Genomic DNA, 20,363 nt, shown 5'->3' on the forward strand with positions numbered 1-20,363 from the left:
AATGTGGTTGCATTAAATCAGTTAAACCTAACAAATATTATTTTAGTAAATTTAGTGACACAATTAATGAAGTACCATAATGGTCAAGTTTAATACATTCCTTGCACAGAGTCACAGGTTCAAATCCCTTTTGTCCCCATCCTGTTGAATTTTGGTAAAAATTGTAGTTTAAGAATAATACACAACATAAATCCCTTTTGTCTCCATCCCGTTGAATTTTGGTAAAAATTGTAGTTTAAGAATAATACACAACAATTTCGTTAGGAGGGATTCGAACCCGAGGATGTCAAAAATAAACGGTCAAGCACCAACCCACTAAGCTGCAACAATTTTACGGAACAAGATGGATCATCAGTAATATAAGGTAATAATTTAAATCTATTGTCAAAAAAAAAAAAAAAATCTCCGGCGACTGGCGGATCCAGCACGAGCAGCCGGGGTGCTCGCCAGGTGCTGGATCCGCGCCTGGGTAACGCCCATATTAATTCCAATGGCAAATCACCTCATCAATTTCGGTATATGGATCCTCTTGAAGAGATTTTTTATGTTCTTAAGCCAGTTAATAGCCATAATGATCCCAAAGGCAAATCATCTTCATAAACATTGTTTACACAGTGTCTTAAAGCCTATAATCCTAAGACTACTCCCAATGATAGGTCATCCTCATCAGTTTCGGCTTGTGCATCATATCCATTCATTTTAATTTTAAAGCATGGTGGGACGAAAAATTTTCCTATAATATGCATGTCATCTTCATCAGTTTTAGGATCTCACATCTCAAGTTATTGCTGTGCTCTTGCTTCCTTTAGTTCTCTATTAATAAAATCAAGAAAAACAAGTAGATCAACATAAAAGAAAAAATGAATACAAAATTTTAAATCTCAGCTAGAATTAACAATACAAATCAAAGTGCATAAATTAGCCCTTGGCAAGGCGCATTTGATTGATACCACAATTTTATGAATCATTTAAGTAATAAAGTGGGGCTCACATCATTTAAAAATGTCTTCTTCTATGAAAAGGCTAGGATGTCGCTGTTGGAAAAGGAACTTCGCTGGACAGAGAATGAGCATCCGAAATAAAAGAAAGTGAGAATGATCGTACTCCAATCTCGCCATTAATTTTGATCTCGCCTAGTACCCCGACTATAAGAAGGGTCTCATATGTAGCTTCTTCGAAAAGTCAAGTCATTGTTGGTGTTCATTCAATGGTGTTAACTTAAATCCCTTTCATTAGTTTCTAAAAATTGTTCAAGAAGTCCTCACAATAATCCCTAAAATTTGGAGTCTTCTTGCCATAATAAGGTGCGAAATAGTTTGTCAAGTGGCCTTATGGTTCACTCATGTAAATTGTTTCCTAAAAAATAGAATTCTCTAGTCGCTTGTGTAGGGGTCAGGTCCGCTTAAGCGAACCGAACCACCTGAAATCTGTTTCCTAAAAATTAGAATTCATTTATTATGGCCTCATATTCGAGTAGCAGGCTTGGCCCGACCTAATCCAACCTTGCCCGCCCAAGGCAAACAAAGTGATTGTCAGGATTTCAAGGGCCTAAAGGAAATTTAAAGGTAGAATAATGCAAAACGCTACTTCTAAACTTTACATTTTAAATCTAAGGTCATTAAATTTAATCTTCTAAAATCAGGTGTTAATTATTTATTTTAAAATTAATAAAAATAAGTTAATTACACAGTTTACGTGATAATGCAATCTGAACCGTCCATATTTCAATTACACAGTTTGTTATATCACGTCTCTCTGCACGTAGTCACCCATCATTTAACTCACGTCCATTTCTTTTTACCATAAACATCATCTCTCTCTCTAGTGCGGTACCGCCTCTCTCTCTCTCTCTCTCTCTATAGTGTGGTGCCGTGCAGAAACCATGTCTGTCTCTCTCTATATCGTGAATACCGGAACAAGCTATCTCTCTCTCCAATACAGTGAAGAAACGTTTCACTCCATTCTCTACCGCTAACAACCGCACAATAGATTTTTGTTTATCGAAGAAATATGCATATTACATTTTCGTTCAAAGCATAGTAGTGTTTGAAATGGCAAAAATTCATAGTTTTGGTGCGAAAGTAAGAAGGATAAAGGAAAGAGGACATATGTTGGAGGAGATTCTTCTTCAACAAAGAGAGTTAAAATGTCGGCCTCTGGCGAGAAACCTATGAAGAAGGTGAGTTCCGATTCTATGACCTAATTTCTGAAATTTGTGACCTATTATTTGTGTAGTTTGTGACCTGATGATATGATCCAGGAGTCGAGCTCGACGAAGGCAAGTGCGAGACGAGACTCGTTGATAGTTGATGGCGGACCAATGATGCGATCAAGGGCAAAGCAAGTGAAACAAGCGATGGGATTGCTCGTTCAAGAAACCATGAATGGAACCATGTTCGGGACTCAAAATGGAGCAACTTTCATGTTCGGGTCGAATGCCGAATCAACTTGGATCAATTTGTTAGCAAGCGACGAAAGCGGAGGCAGAAAACAAGACCATGCGGCCGCACAGGCAAAATTCCATGCGGTCGCACACATGGTTCCCGAAAACAAAAACTCCAACTCAAGTTAAACCATGCGACCGCATGGATTTATACCATGCGGCTGCATGGGCCAAAAAAATTGGCGGTTTTTTTATTTTTTAGCCGAATTTCCTAGTTTCAATAGAATTCTTATGGAATCAAATTATTACCATAATTTGATGGTTTTGGACGTTTTTATTCGTTAGTATAAATAGGAGAATATCTTTTCATTGTAAAAACCTTTGAAGTTTTGACTTTGAATTAATATTATAGAGAGAAATTTTTTCTTTTAACTTAATTGTTCTTCTTGAACAATCTTGGAACTTATCAAGATTCAACTTCTTGTGGCGTTCTATTAATCGGATTGTGGGTTCTTTCAATTGTAATCAAGGGGTTTTAGATTCTTCGCTAATCTAGGGTTTCTTGGTTCAATTCTTGGGATTCAAGATCTAAAACCGGGTTAGTATTGGCGTTCTTGGGTTCCGCATCAATCTCGTTGTGGGTTTCGTAGTTTCCACTGCTATGGGGTTTGCATTAGTTGGTATCAGAGCTTTGGCTCCAATTTAATCAGGTTATATCCTTTGTTTTCTAATTTTTTTGATTCCTTGTGTTCTTGTGTCCAGAAGGTTTTCTTGATCATTTGATCCGAAAGTTTCATAAAAAATCTTCAAATTTCGTTTCTGGGCTCAATTTTCGCCCAAATCAATTTTCGTTTTCTTTGTTGGTTTTGTTATTGATTTTCGGATCTAAAAAAAAAAATTACTGTTCGTCTGTACAGTAAAAAAAACTTGTTAAATATTATTGATCCATCAAATACCAACTTTTATTATTCATTATCGTTTCTAAATTACTTGAACACATTGAATCATTCCATTCTTTCAATTCAAGTTGAATTTTAAAAGTTTTCTTTGAGTCCTTTGATTTCAATTATTGAATCACATCCGGTTTGAGAAATTCTACACGATTTAATTGTTTGATTGAGTTCATTGATTGTTCCTAGAATCAAATGTTGAAAGAATTGAGTGGTAAAAGGCAGAGAGGTGAGCTTAATAGAGGGTAAAAGCCTTGTGTGTGTTCCGAGTGACTTTTGGTGAGGCAGTAAAATAAAATTTTAGTGTTAGGATGTCAGAAATGGCAGAATCAAATTCAAGCCTACAAGGCAATAATAGCAATGCAATGGAGGATTTAGTGCAGAGGTTTGAGAGGGTGTTTGGAGATGTGAGAGATAGGTTGGAGAAGTAGGAGGCTTGTATGAATAGATTAGACACATCGATGGCTAATCTTAGTCGGGGGCATCGAGTGGATGTATCAAATGCCAAAGGATCGGATTGATGGGAGTCTAGGAGGGAAATGCGAGAGGAGTATGGATATGAGAGTGACATGGGCGAAGATGAATTTCACGGTGTTGAGATGGGAAGGATGAGGAATAGAGGTGATAGGTTCGACAGATGGGGTCGGAATGATCGCGGGGAGAAGTTGGATGGAAACTTGGGAAATATAAAAATGACAGTTCCTTCATTCAAAGGAAGGAGTGATCCCGAGGCATACCTAGAGTGGGAAAGGAAGGTTGAAATGATCTTCGAGTCTTATAACTATTCGGAGGAGAAAAAGGTGAAGTTAGCAGTTTTGGAGTTCAGTGACTATGCAATTTCATGGTGGGATCAAGTGATTACTTCACAACGTAGGAGTGGGGGAAGACCAATCAGCACTTGGGAGGAATTGAAGTCATTGATGAGAAAGAGGTTTGTTCCTAGCCACTATTACCGAGAGATCAATCAAAAACTGCAAGGTCTATATCAAGGGTCGAAAAGTGTAGAGGACTATCATAAGGAGATGGAAATACTCATGATTAGGGCCAATGTGGTGGAGGATCGGGAGGCTACCATGGCACGATTCTTGAATGGGTTGAATAGGGAAATTGTCAATGTAGTGAAGTTGCAACATTATGTGGAGTTGGAAGACATTTTACATGTGGCTATGAGGGTAGAGAGACAGCTGAAGAGGAAAGGGGCAGCTAGGCAGCCGTCAGGAACTTCGAGTGTTAATCCATCTTGGAAGCCAGGGTGGAACAACAACAACAACAAAGGTGATAAAGCAGTACCTAAAGGTAGGAATGAGTGGCAGAAAGAGAAAGAAGAAAGTGCTAGCAAAACAGCACCCAAAATAGATTCACAACCATCAAGGAATCGAGACATCAAGTGTTTCAGATGCTTGGGGTCAGGGCACATTGCTTCTCAATGCCCAAATAAATGGGTAATGATTTTGTTGGATAATGGAGAAGTGGTGAGTGAAAGTGTAGGAGAGTTTGAGGACATGCCTGCATTGGAGGATGTTGAAGAAGAAGAAAAATTGGAGTTTGCTGTTGGGGAATCGTTGGTGTCAAGGAGAGCTCTTAACACTCAAGTCAAAGTGGATGATTCGGAGCAGCAGCGAGAAAATATATTCCACACACGTTGTTACGTCAACGATAAGGTATGTAGTATGATTATTAATGGTGGGAGTTACACGAATGTAGCTAGTACAACTTTAGTTGAGAAATTATGAGTAGTATTGTTAAGACACCTAGACCTTATAAGTTGCAATGGTTGAATGAAAGTGGGGAAGTTAGGGTGAATAAAAGAGTTTTAATTAATTTTTCAATTGGGAGTTATAGTGACAAAGTAGTATGTGATGTGGTGCCTATGCATGTGGGTCATATCTTATTAGGAAGGCCATATCAATATGATAGAAGGGTCACACATAATGGTTATAGGAATCGTTATAGCTTTGTCAAGGATGGGAAGACTATTACTCTTGCACCATTAACACCGACACAAGTGTATGGAGATCAAATCAAGCTGAAAAGTGAGGAAGACGAGAGAATAAGAGAGTCATGTAAAAGGAGAGGCAATAGTGAAACCATCACTAAGAGAGAAAATAGTGAAGTGGCTGAGAGTGGAGAAAAGCGAGAGAAGCCACATGAGTGGAGAGAAAAAGAGTCAGTTGAGAGGAGAGAAAAAGAGTCAGTTGAGAGGAGAGAAAAGCCAAAGGTCAACTTCTATGCAAAAGAGAGTGAATTGAAAAAGGCTATGATCGATAATAGACAAATGATATTGTTAGTGTACAAGGAGTCCTTCCTCAATTTTGAGGATTCTAACACATCCCTCCCTAATTTTGTTAAGTCTTTATTGCAGGAGTTCGACGATGTGTTTCCTGAGGAGATGCCAAGTGGATTGCCACCAATCAGAGGCATCGAGCACCAGATTGACTTTGTACCCGGAGCTGTCATACCGAATCGACCAGCTTACCGAAGCAATCCCGAGGAGACGAAGGAGCTTCAAAAGCAAGTGGAGGAGTTGATGAGCAAATGTTATGTCAGGGAGAGCATGAGTCCATGTGCTGTATCTATTTTGTTGGTGCCTAAGAGAGACGGGACTTGGAGAATGTGCGTGGATTGTCGAGCTATTAACAATATCACAGTAAAGTATCGTCACCCCATACCTAGACTAGATGATATGCTTGATGAGTTGCATGGTGCTTGCATTTTTAGTAAGATTGATCTTAAGAGTGGGTATCATCAAATTCGCATGCGGGAGGGTGATGAATGGAAAACGGCGTTTAAGACTAAGTATGGATTGTATGAATGGTTAGTTATGCCGTTTGGACTCACTAATGTACCGAGCACTTTTATGCATTTAATGAACCATGTTTTGCGTGCTTTCATTGGGAAATTTGTTGTAGTTTATTTTGATGACATCTTAATTTATAGCAAAAACCTAGATGAGCATTTAGAACATTTAAATTGTGTGCTTGTTGTGTTACGAAAGGAACAACTGTATGCTAATTTCAAAAAGTGTACGTTCTGCATGAATAGAGTTGTTTTCCTAGGATTTGTGGTTAGTGCTAATGGGGTGGAAGTCGATGAAGAAAAGATAAAAGCTATTAAAGAATGGCCAACATCTAAGACTATAACTGAAGTTAGGAGTTTTCATGGATTGGCTAGTTTTTATAGGCGATTTGTAAGAGATTTTAACACCATCACCACACCGTTGACTGAAATAGTAAAGAGGAGTGTAGGTTTTCATTAGGGAGAATCTCAAGAAATTGCATTTAACATAATTAAGGATAAGCTATGTAAAGCACATGTTTTGACATTACCAAATTTTGATAAAACATTCGAGGTTGAGTGTGATGCATCAGGAATAGGTATAGGAGCAGTGTTAATGCAGGAAAGGAGACATATTGCTTACTTTAGCGAAAAGTTGAGTGGGGCAGCATTGAATTATCCGACATATGACAAGGAGCTGTATTTACTTGTTCGAGCATTAGAGACTTGGCAGCATTACTTATGGCCAAAGGAATTTGTGATACACACCGATCATGAATCTTTAAAGCATTTGCGAGGTCAAGGTAAGTTGAACAAAAGACATACGAGATGGGTGGAGTTTATCAAGGCATTTCCCTACGTCATCAAGTACAAACGAGGTAACGAAGATATAGTTGCTGATGCGTTGTCTCGAAGGTACGTGCTTTTAAATTCATTAAGTACTAAATTACTTGGTTTCGAACATATGAAGGGCATGTATGAATTTGATTGTGATTTTTCTAGTATTTATACTTCATGTGATAAAGGTGCATTTGATAAATTCTATAGGCATGAAAGATATTTGTTTAGGGAAGATAAGTTGTGCATTCCTAATTGTTCTTTGCATGAATTATTGGTAAGGGAAGCACATGGGGGTGGTCTAATGGGACACTTCGGGGTTCAAAAGACTTTAGACATGTTAGGGGAACATTTTTATTGGCCTAAAATACGACATGACGTAGAACAAATATATGGAAAGTGCATAACTTGTAAAAAGGCTAAGTCTAAGGTTCAACGCCATGGTTTGTATACTCCTTTGCCTGTACCTAGTGAACCTTGGGTAGACATATTTATGGACTTTGTGTTAGGTTTGCCTAGGACAAAAAGGGGTCGGGATTCAATATTTGTAGTGGTCGATAGGTTTAGTAAAATGGCGCAATTCATACCATGTCATAAAACTGACGATGCTACTAATATTGCAGACTTATTTTTTAGGGAAATAGTACGTTTACATGGAGTACCTAAAAGTATACTATCTGATAAGGACGTGAAGTTTTTGAGTCATTTTTGGCGTGTTCTGTAGAGTAAGTTAGGAACTATGTTATTATTTTCTACAACTTGTCACCCATAAATAGATGGACAAACTGAGGTAGTTAATCGAACTATGACTCAACTACTTAGGACAGTAATCAATAAAAATCTGAAATCATGGGAAGAGTGTTTATCGTTTATAGACATATAATCGAGCTACACATTCTACTACTTCGTTTTCTCCTTTTGAAATTGTTTATGGTTTTAATCCACTAACACCAATGGATTTAATGCCTTTACCTGTGCATGAACGAGGTAGCTTGGATGGGAAACGAAAAGCCGAGTTGGTGAAAACGCTCCATGAAAAGGTCAGGATGCAGATCAAAGAGAAAGGAAAACTGATTGCATCAAAAGCAAATAAAGGAAGAAGACGCGTTACATTTGAGCCTGGAGATTGGGTCTGGGTGCATTTTAGAAAAGAGCGTTTTCCAGAACAGAGGAAGTCAAAATTACAACCACGAGGCGATGGACCGTTTTAAGTCATCGAGAGGATCAATGGCAATGCATACAAAGTGGATTTACCTGGTGAGTACAATGTTTCGGCTACTTTTAATGTATCTAATCTCTCTCTGTTTGATGTAGGTTCAGATTCGAGGATGAATCCTTTTGAAGAGGGAGGGGATGATATGATCCAGGAGTCGAGCCCGGCGAAGGCAAGTGCGAGACGAGACCCATTGATAGTTGATGGCGGACCAATGACGCGATCAAGGGCAAAGCAAGTGAAACAAGCGATGGGATTGCTCGTTCAAGAAAAAATGGATGGAACCATGTTCGGGACTCAAAATGGAGCAACTTTCATGTTCGGGTTGAAGGCCGAATCAACTTGGATCAATTTGTTATCAAGCGACAAAAGCGGAGGCAGAAAATAAGACCTTGTGGCCACACAGGCAAAATTCCATGCGGCCGCACACATGGTTCCCGAAAACAAAAACTTCAACTCAAATTAAACCATGCGACCGTATGGATTTATACCATGCGGCCACATGGGCCAAAAAAATTGGCGATTTTTCTATTTTTTGGCCGAATTTCCTAATTTCGATAGAATTCTTATGGAATCAAATTATTACCATAATTTGATGGTTTTGGACGTTTTTATTCATTAGTATAAGTAGGAGAATATCTTTTCATTGTAAAAACCTTTGAACTTTTGACTTTGAATTAATATTATAGAGAGAGAAATTTCTTCTTTCAACTTAATTGTTCTTCTTGAACAATCTTAGAACTTATCAAGATTCAACTTCTTGTGGCGTTCTATTAATCGGATTGTGGGTTCTTTCAATTGTAATCAAGGGGTTTTAGGTTCTTCGCTAATCTAGGGTTTTTTGGTTCAATTCTTGAGGTTCAAGATCCAAAACCGGGTTAGTATTGACGTTCTTGGGTTCCGCATCAATCTCGTTGTGGGTTTCGCAGTTTCCACTGCTACGAGTTTCGCATCACCTGATTTGGGTATTCTGCAAAGGAAATATCATTTTGTGACCTGTATTAGGTATTTTGTAATTTGAAGGTTTGTGACTTATTTTATGTACTGCGTCATCAATTACTATTTATTTTAATCAAATCTGCTTTCTAAGGGTGCTGGATTGTTTGTGAATAAAATAGGTGTTATGACTTTATACTTTTTTGTGTTATGATTTTGAAAATTTTGTGACCAACTATTTATGATCTGAATATGTATGTGTTGGTCACAATAATATTTTTGACATTATGATTGTGCAAGACTGGAAATATATAATAAAACCAAGGAATTGGTTTTCTGGGAAGATCACCACAACACCAATACAGAGTATCATTACGCACTTTGTGATGAAATTTAATGCCGCTTAGAGGAAAAATCTAGAAAACACATGTTTCTCCTACTACATGCATTGTAGGGAGATAGTTGTGCAGCCCCAATTGATTCACCAAGTTTTACTACGAAAAGTCAAGCAACCAAACAAGCAGGAGATGTGGTTTCAATTGCTGAATTTTGTTTGGTTACGGGATTGAGGTATGATGGGGTTGATGGTCGACTGATATTAAATGAGAAACCGTCTTCAGTGAAGGACACATATTTTAAAGACTTAAAATTTGTTACAAGTGAAGATGTCAAAAGGGTTTTTATTTCACTGAATGATGCATTAGACCTTGATGTTGTTAAGATTGAAATTATCTATCTCATCACCTCATATTTATTTGCTACATCCTACTCGAAGGTGATGGATCATTATATATTTGCACTTGTAGACGATTTTGACACACTTGAAACATTTACTTGAGGTAGATATTTGTTTGAGACCACCTTATAATCACTAAGAAAGGGATTATAAAAACAAACTAGTCACTACAGATTGATAGATTTTTTAGTGGCTTTCTAGGTGTGGCTGTATGATAGCATACCTGCACTTGAGGGGAATGTGGCCACAAAAATTTGTAAGAAATATCCACGCATTATGAATTGGACTGTGCACAAACATCCTTCAGCGGCATTGTTGGAGGACAAAGTGGTTGGTAATGCGAATATAAGGTCTTAAATATATCTAAATTGTTATGTAATCATTTGATTAATTGTATAAATTTTGAAATGACACATTCTCAATATTTTTCCATCTTATGTGAAATAGGTTGTGATAAATGACATTGATCCATCTGACGTAGAGCTCACAATGCCATTTATGACAGGTTCTAAATATGAACTTCATATATATTATGATATGAAATATGATTTGTGACCTGAATTATGAATATCCTATTTGTGAAGTGACATATCTTTTATGACTGTGACCTGAAACATGTAACTTGTGACTTGTGACTTTCTTTGTCATTATGTATGTTGTGGCTTGTGACTCTCTTTGTCCTTATGTATGTTGTGACTTTTGAATGTGATCTGAAACGTGTTATTTGCGACTTTCTTCATATTATTGTGACCTGAAGTATTAATATCTTGTTTGTAAAGTTACATATCTCTTAAGCTTGTGACGTGAAACTTGTGCCTTGTGACTTTCTTCATTCTTGTGTATGTTGTGTACGATCGGTAGGTGTGCAGTACTTAAAGCTTAGACAACCAACTCAGAATGTTAGGATATCTAAAAATCAAGTGGGCACAAGTGAGGCAACTCCTTTGCTATCGAAGGTACACGTTGAAGATTCAGATTTTATAGATCCACCGCTGTATAAACAAATGGGGGTTGCTGGCTCTAGCTCTCGCAATCAGCAGAGTACTACCTACCATCCAGATTGCTCATGTGTTGAGGTAAGTAATTTCATTTTCTATTCAATTAAGAACATATTTTATATACAATTCCACTAACTGCAAAATTTATCAGGAACGTGGTTGATTGAAGCAGTTGATTAATAAGGAAATAACCAAACTCCAAGTGGAGAACAAAGGGCTGAAAGAGTAGCTTATGTCGATGAAGTCAGAATTATCTGAGATGAATGTAAACATGCGTCAATCAAACAGTTCTTTAAAGCTCAATGAGGTCATTTAGAGTCACAATATATTGAAAAATGGCTTGAGTGACATCAGGTTGTCTCTTAAAACTTTTGTTGGATCTATATCTGACATTTTATCTTCGGTGATGGATGAACTTCATAAGAAGTTGAGTCGTGAAGATATTTTGACAGAACAAGTGCCGAAAGATGATGATGTGGTTGACAAAAAGGGCAAGGGTCACATGGAACCTGAGCCAAAAGGTGATGATGTGGCTGAAAAAATGGACAAGGTCATATAGAACCCGAGCGAGAAGGTGATGATGTGGTTGAAAAAATGGACAAGGGAATTCAGTTTTGGAGAGAGCTCCGTGGCATATGGCCAATAGGCCTCTGGTTCTCAAACGATGGCAGCCCAAAGGCCCATAATCTTTTTTTTTTTAATCAATCTATTTTTATGTTATTTCGTACTGTACAATTCTTGGATCATTTTCCCTTTCTCGCTCCTACCACCCCCCGGGAAAGAGAGAAGAATCAGGCAACTAGCCGCTGGGAATGATAGTGGCGATGTGCAGCAAGGTTTTCTACTACATAGGTGGCTAAACGAAGCCCCAGTCTTGATCTGTCAAAGCCCAGCCCCCAGCCTTTAAGACCATTGATTGTCGCTCTTTGAACAGGGAAAATAAAAATAACAAAGGCAGAATGTATCGAGAGGCCCACTCTTTGCATTCGGCTGAGACCAACGCCTTACCTACATAGCCATTATTGCAGATCCGGGTTCAAAGTTGTCTGGGTTCAATTGAAAATTGCCCTAAGATTGAAGGTTTGACCTCGAAGAACTGTCGCAAGTTGAAAGGTCACATGGCACCTGAGTTTCACATGCTCTTCATGATAACTACGTTCTTGAATCTCATTTATTTGATCTAGGAGTTGGATCCTCACAGACACCTAAAAGTTCTGAATATTCATTTTTTGCCGGTAAAGAAGTGTAGGATCAGGTTAATGAGGCCATTGCACGCGTGTTGGAGTCTACTGAATTTCAATCCAAAGATGTCAGTTTTAATGGAACATTTAGTGTTTTAATATTATTAATTCAGACCGACTGTCATACACTAATTTAAGAAATGTTATTTTTTTGTTTTTTATTCAGGACGATACACTTGCACCACCATCATCTGGATTTCCTGTGAAGAGAGCACAAAAGACATCGAAAATTCTGCAGTCACCTTTTGTTAAAGTTGATCCACGTTTTGATACTATTGGATCAAAATCTAACTCTGTAAATGTCGTATTCCAAAATTATTCGAAGGGAGTTGATAGCACAGATCTAAGTTCATTCCAGAATTGGTTTCACACATAATACAAACGCAAGAACAAGTAAATTAAACAAAGATTTTAAGTGTTCTTTAGTGAATTGTGACCTTCCATTACTTTTTGTAACTATAGCATTGCTGGTCACAGACAGAAATAAATTGGTCACAATCTTATTCATTTGTTTGATGATGACATATGTGTGTGCACAAGGTAAAGTTCAACAATGCAGATAACGTGATAAGTCCTCAATTTGTGTGTGGCACTATCACTGTTCATCATAAAACTTGGTGGCATGCGTTGATCGATTCTAATTCATCATTGAATAGCATAGTACAATATTGTCACCATTTTCCAGATATGCATAGTAGTTAGTATTACTTATGTATATTCTTTGTTAATACATCACTTTGATGCATGCTTTCATTATAGAAGACAACTTGCTAAGTTCGTTGAAGGTGTAAAGATGAAAGCTACCACTCCAAACTGTATATTTGATATGACAATCAAGTCTTTATACTCCAAATTTATTCAAGACCCAAGCATTGTCAATGAGAATGATGAGCTAATCAAAACCATCAATGGTGAACAATTACCATTTAATACTGCTTGGAAAGAAGTTGAATTTGTGTTGATGCCCATTATGCCCACAAATCACGCTCATTGGATGTTAGGGCAGTTTGATATTATTAATCATGTTTTTTACATATATAATTCAAGCAACAAATCATATAAGGACAATGAGGTTTGTGAAGGGGTTTTACCACTTGTGAAGACTCTTACACTTTGTCGGGCTGTGGATGGAAACTAATGATGATATTGGTGACAAATCTGGGGACTTGCTTGTTAACATTGTCAGTGGTTTGCCTCAGCAACAAAATGGGTAAGCTTCCCTATGGGCATTGCAAGTTTTATCATTTTTCATCAACATTTAGTAATTACTTATGGTTTGTCTTCTTTAAATATTACAGGCATGATTATGGAGTTTTTGTCATAAAGTATGAACAATATTTGTTGTACAATGATCTTGGCAAAATGCCAATGTCTTTTGATGCTGAGAATGCCAAACTTGAAATTGCGGCGTTGCTGTTCAAAAACAAACAACTGAGGCAGTTGGAAAGAAAAATTCAAAGTCAGATGATTGAATGAACTATTGACGGCATTGTTTTCATGATGGATTAGATTGATAGCTGTTTAAAATTAGATAAACAGAAGTTTTCATAATGTAGTCGATAGATGTTATCTTTGTGATATGTTTTGGAATTGAATTTGAATTTGTTTTTGTGAATTGGTACAAGGTGAAAGCACTGTTGTTTATGTGAATAATTTTGTTTATATCTTCTAAATTTTTATGAATGTAAAAGTTTACACGGTCTGAACAGGTCACATGAGAATATTGCACAGTCTGAAAATGTTACAAATAGTCACATGTGACTAACGTGTTATATAACTTCAAATCACAGATCGTCGCAAATAACAATAGTTGGTCAATTTGCATGACTTAAATAGGTCACAAGTGGTCACATAGGTGTACTTTCTTATATAACTGCAAGTCACAAATGGTCACGAATAGCAACTATTGGTTGATTTGTTACATATGAACATGTCACAAATGGTCACAAATGTTTAATATTTATGATTGACACTCTTACAAAAAAATTAAGCACCCCATCTAGAGAAAGATGACATTCAGAGTTAGTTTGAACACACAAGTTAAACAAAAAACATAAAGCTTATTTTATGCTTGAAATGGTCACAGATGGTCACAATCATCACAAATAGAGTCACAATCAATATCTATCTACATAGCCCTTTCCAAAAATACGTGACATCATGAGATAATGTAAGCTCAATGCATAAATCTGTCAACTCATATAATAAAAAAAATACATATTTCGACAATAAAATGAAACAATTTGCAATTACAAAGAATATCATTGTGTAAAAAAATTATGCTAAGCTATTTGAATTTCTTTGGATCGTTTTTTATTTTCAATTTTCTGTCATTCTAGTTAAGTGGCACCATGTTCCTGCATGTTCGACGATTGTGTGATCGGATTCACCGCATCTTTCACATTTCACAACTTGTAATTTCTCATATGCTGACTTCTTTCTCTTCTCAGTAGGCCGTCCAGAACTTTTCTTTTGGTCTGGAGCCAAAACAACTCTATTACTCACATTTTCTGGCAAATTTCATTCTGATTTATTACCTACAGGAGAGACGGTCTCTTTGTAGGTATTCAGATATGCATCTCTTGTGTAATACACCGAGTAAAAGTCATACACATTCAGTTTCAATGTTGCTATTACTTCCAGTGCATGTGGACAGGGAAGTTGATCCACTTGAAACATTCTACAACTACATGTATGTAAAGTTATATCAATCATGTAAGATGAAGAATTGTCCCTCACTTCAAACAAAGTGTGACTTGCAGGTGAAACTTAAAAATAAAAATTATTTAAACTTATACTTGTGATCAACATAATAAATATAGTTTTCCTTTTTTATCTTTAGATTTCTCCCATCATTATTCATTTACCTTAGCAGCTTCTCATGTTTTGTTGCAAACTTTGTGAAAGTGACATGTGCGTCATCTCTATTTTTACAAAATCAAGATTGGACCGTTTGCCTCAATGACTCTAGAAGTGCTCTAATGGGGTAATTTTTTACCCATTCGTAACTGCGTTGACAGATTCTACTATGTTTGATGTCATAGTAGAGTATCTATTGGTTGACATGTACAATCTTAACCATTTTTCATATCTCATGCATTGCTTCTGGATATACAAATTCAATGGCATTTCTTATGCTATTGTGTCTATCGAATACTATATATAATCTGTCTCTAGATCCGTATGCCCTCTTCAACATCTCAAGAAACCATCTCCATGACTTATCGTTTTCTTTATCCCCAATCTCAAAAGCTAATATGAGGATATTGTTGTTTGCATCTTGTATACAAGCCGTAAAGAGTGTACCCCCATAGTGTTTAAATATGTACCATCAACTACAATGACTGGCCTACAATATTTTCAACCGGCGATTGATGCACCCAAAGTCATAAAAAAATATTTAAATCTATTTAAATGATCTGTTTTTGCTCTTGTGACTGTCCCTATGTTCATTTGTTCTAGCATAAAGGAATAAGAAGGCAGTAATTGAAATGATGTCGTCGGATCACCTCTAATCAATTTTAATGTCTTTTCACTTGACCTCCATGCCTTCATGTAGTTCACTGATACTCCATATTTATTTAACATGTCATTTGAGATGTCATTAGGGATGTAGATTGTATGTGAAGAAGTGTATTTGTACCTGATGCAGTTGGATACAATTGAGCTAGATGCTTGTTGATGAGATCATAAGACAATGTTCATAGAGCATGTGTGACCATTACACATTTCCCTGATTTTAAACATTTTCATTTCTCCTAAGCGTGACGGTTTAAATATCCACTTGCAATCGTTATGCGAACACTTTATTACGTATTCCTTCTTGTCCGATCTCAATACCTTATATTCAAACTTGTTTTGTATGACATAGAAGGCTAAGTTCTTTTTTAGTATTTCCTTGTTGAGAAAAACTTTTCCCTCAACTACTTCTTTAGCATCTGCTTGAGTCACATCTTCTTCAATGTTTCCTTTCTCAACCATCATAACCGAGTCACAAATATCCCGAGCTATTTGTTGTAAAGAATATACATTAGCTGATGGCTCAATGGGAGTAGTTGATGAGTCTGGGCATTGCAATGCACATGTTGATTGACATGAATCTGCAGCGATAACATCAACGATAACAAGATTGTTTGATACAATTCCGTCCAAAGATTTTATCCTCAAATATGTTAAGACATTGTTGTTGCTTAGAATCCAGGCTGGAGGTAAAGTAGAATTCAAAAAATATGTCAATCTCACAAATACTTCTGCGTAACTAAGCCCCAGCTTTCAATCAACAAGGTCAACCAATTCATCATACTATATAAGTGATGTGTGACTTCCATATAACATGAATACGTGAATAATTGACATCCCTGATCACAGACAAATAAAAGCATGTCACACTTTATTCATCAAAATCAAGAAACATTTAGATGCAATGACATTGGTCAATATAGATCACAGATCGAGAAGTTACAGGTCATAAAAGTCCATATTTAATGTCAATATATTCACATACAATGAACAAATATAAGGTCACAGAGAGTCAACTTTTAATGCGATGACATTGATCGTAAATCAAAATATTTCCACATATGGACTGTCAGGACATTTGACATAAAGGCCACAACTAGTCACAGTCAACAGAAACATGTATCTATATGAATGAATTACATAAACGGTTACAAATAGTCAAAGATCAGCATGTTTATAACTGTATAAATAGTTATCCACGTATTTTTTTGTCGAGCTTCAACATGTATCTAAAAAGAGTAAATTGAACGATAATTTTAAGTGTAAGAAAAAAACCTTAAAATTCCAGTCAATACCCCCTTTTGCCGAGTTTCAACTTCTCCAAAACTAAAGTCAGAACTATGTCGACAAAATTGTGACTTCGTTGGATGATTGTAGCTTGAAATCAACTATTAACAATATATTTTTCGTGATTTTGGAGAGTTTTGACATTCACGAAACTTCAATTTTTGTTCATAGAAAATCAAATTCCTCCATATCCGAGCTTCAACTAATGGGTTGAAGCTCAATAGATATAATTTGTGCATATCAAATTAGAAAATTCAAATTATAGATTCATACCTCACACTAGATGGATTTTCGATAAAATCCAAGTTTTATAGAACTATTATAACACGAAGAGCCAAAAAATGACCATTCCAATTATAGTAGTGCTGAAGGTACCAATGCATTCATACTTTAATAAAAATTCATAACTTGAAAACGAAATAATCACATGCACCTTTACCTATCTTAGTTTGAAGCTTTTGAACAGATGAAGTTGGACGGTGAATGTTGTTTCTTGATGACACCTAATGCCTGAAAAATCTACCTCTCTTTTCTTTTTCTTATTTTTCATTTTTTGTTCACATTGTGTACATCCGTGTATAAATGGTACATAAATAGTAGAAGGAATATGAAGGCTTTGGGGCAAATGAAAAGTTAAATTCAATAGGTCCTTGATGAATACAAAACGTTGGCAATCCATTTTTGAATTTGAAAAGGATGAAATGAAGTGGGTTTTTAATTTAGATTTTCACCCATGTCCCTAAATTTTATCAAATTAATAAAATAAGGAAATAACAACATAACTCCTCAAATAGAATCTTATAAATCTTCTTTTACTTATAATATGGTCTTTTTGAAAAAAATAACGTGCACACAAATCATGAAAATATTTACCATACAAAGATAAATTTTCAATGTTGGGTCTAATCTTTGAAAAATATTTAATTCATCCTCCTTTAAATGATTTTTTTTTTTTTTTTAAGAAAACATGCATGGTTACTTGTTGAACCTTCGCGAGATTAAATTTATTTAAGACATATCAGACTAGTACATGGCTTCCATTTCTTATGTAGACCAGCATAAGACTCGTCTATGAGCTAGGTTTATAGTGCTAAATCATCACATTATGCCCTTATTTAGGCTCCATTAAAATCAAACTTTAGGGAAAAATATATTTTAGATAGTAATTTTTTGAAAAATGTGTGAATAAAAGAGAAGGACAAATTTTGAATTTACGTGAAGTATTATTTTATTAGAGACTATGTTGTTAAAAAGATGAGAGAAAATATGTAATTATACCAAGCATTCTTCTTACGGCTAGATCCATTCTCTAGGTCCCTGCGGAAAGGAAAAAGAATTTCACGCTCTTCCTTTCTAGAAGAGAGGATTAGTATAAGCCTAATGTTATTTATTTATTTATTTATTTTTCCGGACTTGTACAACAATAAACTTATTGATAAGATACATATGACACTTCAACACTAGCCTAATTTTAGGTTAATTTTATTTATTTATTGCAAGGAAAGATAACAACTAGTATTTAGTGAATATTGATTATCAATTGCAATTTTTTGAATCCAAGAATTCAAAAGCGTTTCGATTACTGTACAACTTGCACGACATTTCGAAGATTCTAATTAACTTATACTGAATACTTATCTCGAGTAAAATTCAATTTTTCAAAAAATTTCGAAAAAAAATGGTGCATACGTAATGTCTTATAAGCTCGTGCACGGTGCTGCTCTAGTTAACAATGTTTTGGTAAATTCTAACTCATGATTCAGCGCTCGATCAACCAATGGAAGTTATATTGATACTTTTGTTTGTACATAAAAAATGTGGTTATACCCTCTAATTTTTTTCCCATTAATTTTCACCTTACCTATATAATTGAGCCACCGTTGGACAAAATTTATAAATAATCTATAAGTGCCAACCTTTGTTTTTAAGTGTACATTTTAATAAATCTATAAGTACTATTTAATTATTCATTACTCATATTTATTTATTTATAAATTAAATCGTTTATACGCTCTTTTCAAATAGGCTTATTAATTAATTTCAATGACAACAGTCACTGTTATTATTATTCGACGATAATATTGTGGCGTTGGAGCATTCTTACCCGTGAACATTGTACTTCGTTTGTGTTTAAAGCGTGACAACTTTTGACAAGATGTCTCATTATTCAAGATAAGATCTTTCTTTATGGGAAATAGAAAAGTGATGTGCTGAAAACAGTGCAAGTTCTACGATTTTCAGGGTACGAAGTGAATTTCATAAATTAGGCCTCAAAATTATAGTGTGCATGTAAAAATTATGAGTGTATTAATGAGTCAATAACTTGTTATTCCTAGAGTATAAGTTTTCCTTTCAAACAATCCGAAAGAATTATGTAACAGTACTATAGAAATTTAAATTCGAGCCCACCGATTTCACGATATTTCCTTAAAACGAATTTGCTGCCTTCAACGGTGCTAAAGGTGTCCAGCAATCGTTTCACAGGATAGAACGAATTTCGTCTCCTACGAAAGCAGCGCAGCAATTTGTAGGAGTTTCAACAAGCGCAACGAAGTATTTTTACTTCGAAAACAGTTAATTAACAGTCGTCTGTTTAACAGACCATCTAAAAAATTACCCCAAAAAAACCAATGAAAAATAAATTTTATTAAGTACCCAAGAATTTGAATGTATACAATTTGGTCCAAAAATTCAAATAAATTGTCCAAAAAATTAATATAGTGCAAGGACGCACCCACACCGAACCGGACTCGGACACGTGCTTGTGCTCGTGCCGTGCCGAGTCGACTGGCGACGATGGCGCGCGCGTGTGGTGTAACGCCCTGACCCGCATGGATGAAAACGTCACTCAAACCATTGTACCTTAGCCGTAAAGTTAGTTCAATATATTTTTAGTAGAAGGTATAAAGATTAAATTTTAGAATTTAATTAAAGAATCTTATTTATTTTTTATTTAAACAATAATTCAATTCTAAAAGAAAACAATTTCAAAAAAATATCCATGCCTGTAACGACTATTAACGTGAAATTTTGGCAAAATTTAAAAAGTAATGTTGCTGTTCCAATTTTTGTCTCAAACAGTAATTGTCAAAATAAATTTGTTTTCATAGCTATCGACCTTGAAATTTCATCAAATTTTAATGTAAGGTAGTAAACTCCTTATAATATGATATAGTCAAAAATTAGCTTTCGTCGACATCATATGGGGTATTAAAATATTTTTCAAAACTCAGCAACGACTCGGTTGAAAGGTAACCAGTGCAGTTCACATAAAATGACATATAAAATTCCACCGACGTCAAAACCACATGATTTCAAATTTATTCAGTGGCTAATCCATGAGAATATTAAATCCAATTGGTTTTATCCAAAAATTTGAAGTAACGAGTGAGTTATGAATTTTTGAAAATAAGGGTAGAAACTGAAAAACAGAGACAACACCCAGTACAATTTGCTTTATGTGACATATAACCTTTTACCGATATTGG

General features: G+C 35.7%; 1 pseudogene; it reads left to right on the plus strand.

The window, feature by feature from the left end:
* The first annotated feature begins 4,016 nt into the window (after positions 1-4,016).
* LOC111368994 lies at positions 4,017-15,059 on the plus strand (annotated as a pseudogene).
* The last annotated feature ends 5,304 nt before the right edge of the window (positions 15,060-20,363 follow it).

Source organism: Olea europaea, chromosome 20 (assembly GCF_002742605.1).
Source record: "Olea europaea var. sylvestris chromosome 20, O_europaea_v1, whole genome shotgun sequence".
NCBI classification, from domain to species: domain Eukaryota; kingdom Viridiplantae; phylum Streptophyta; class Magnoliopsida; order Lamiales; family Oleaceae; genus Olea; species Olea europaea.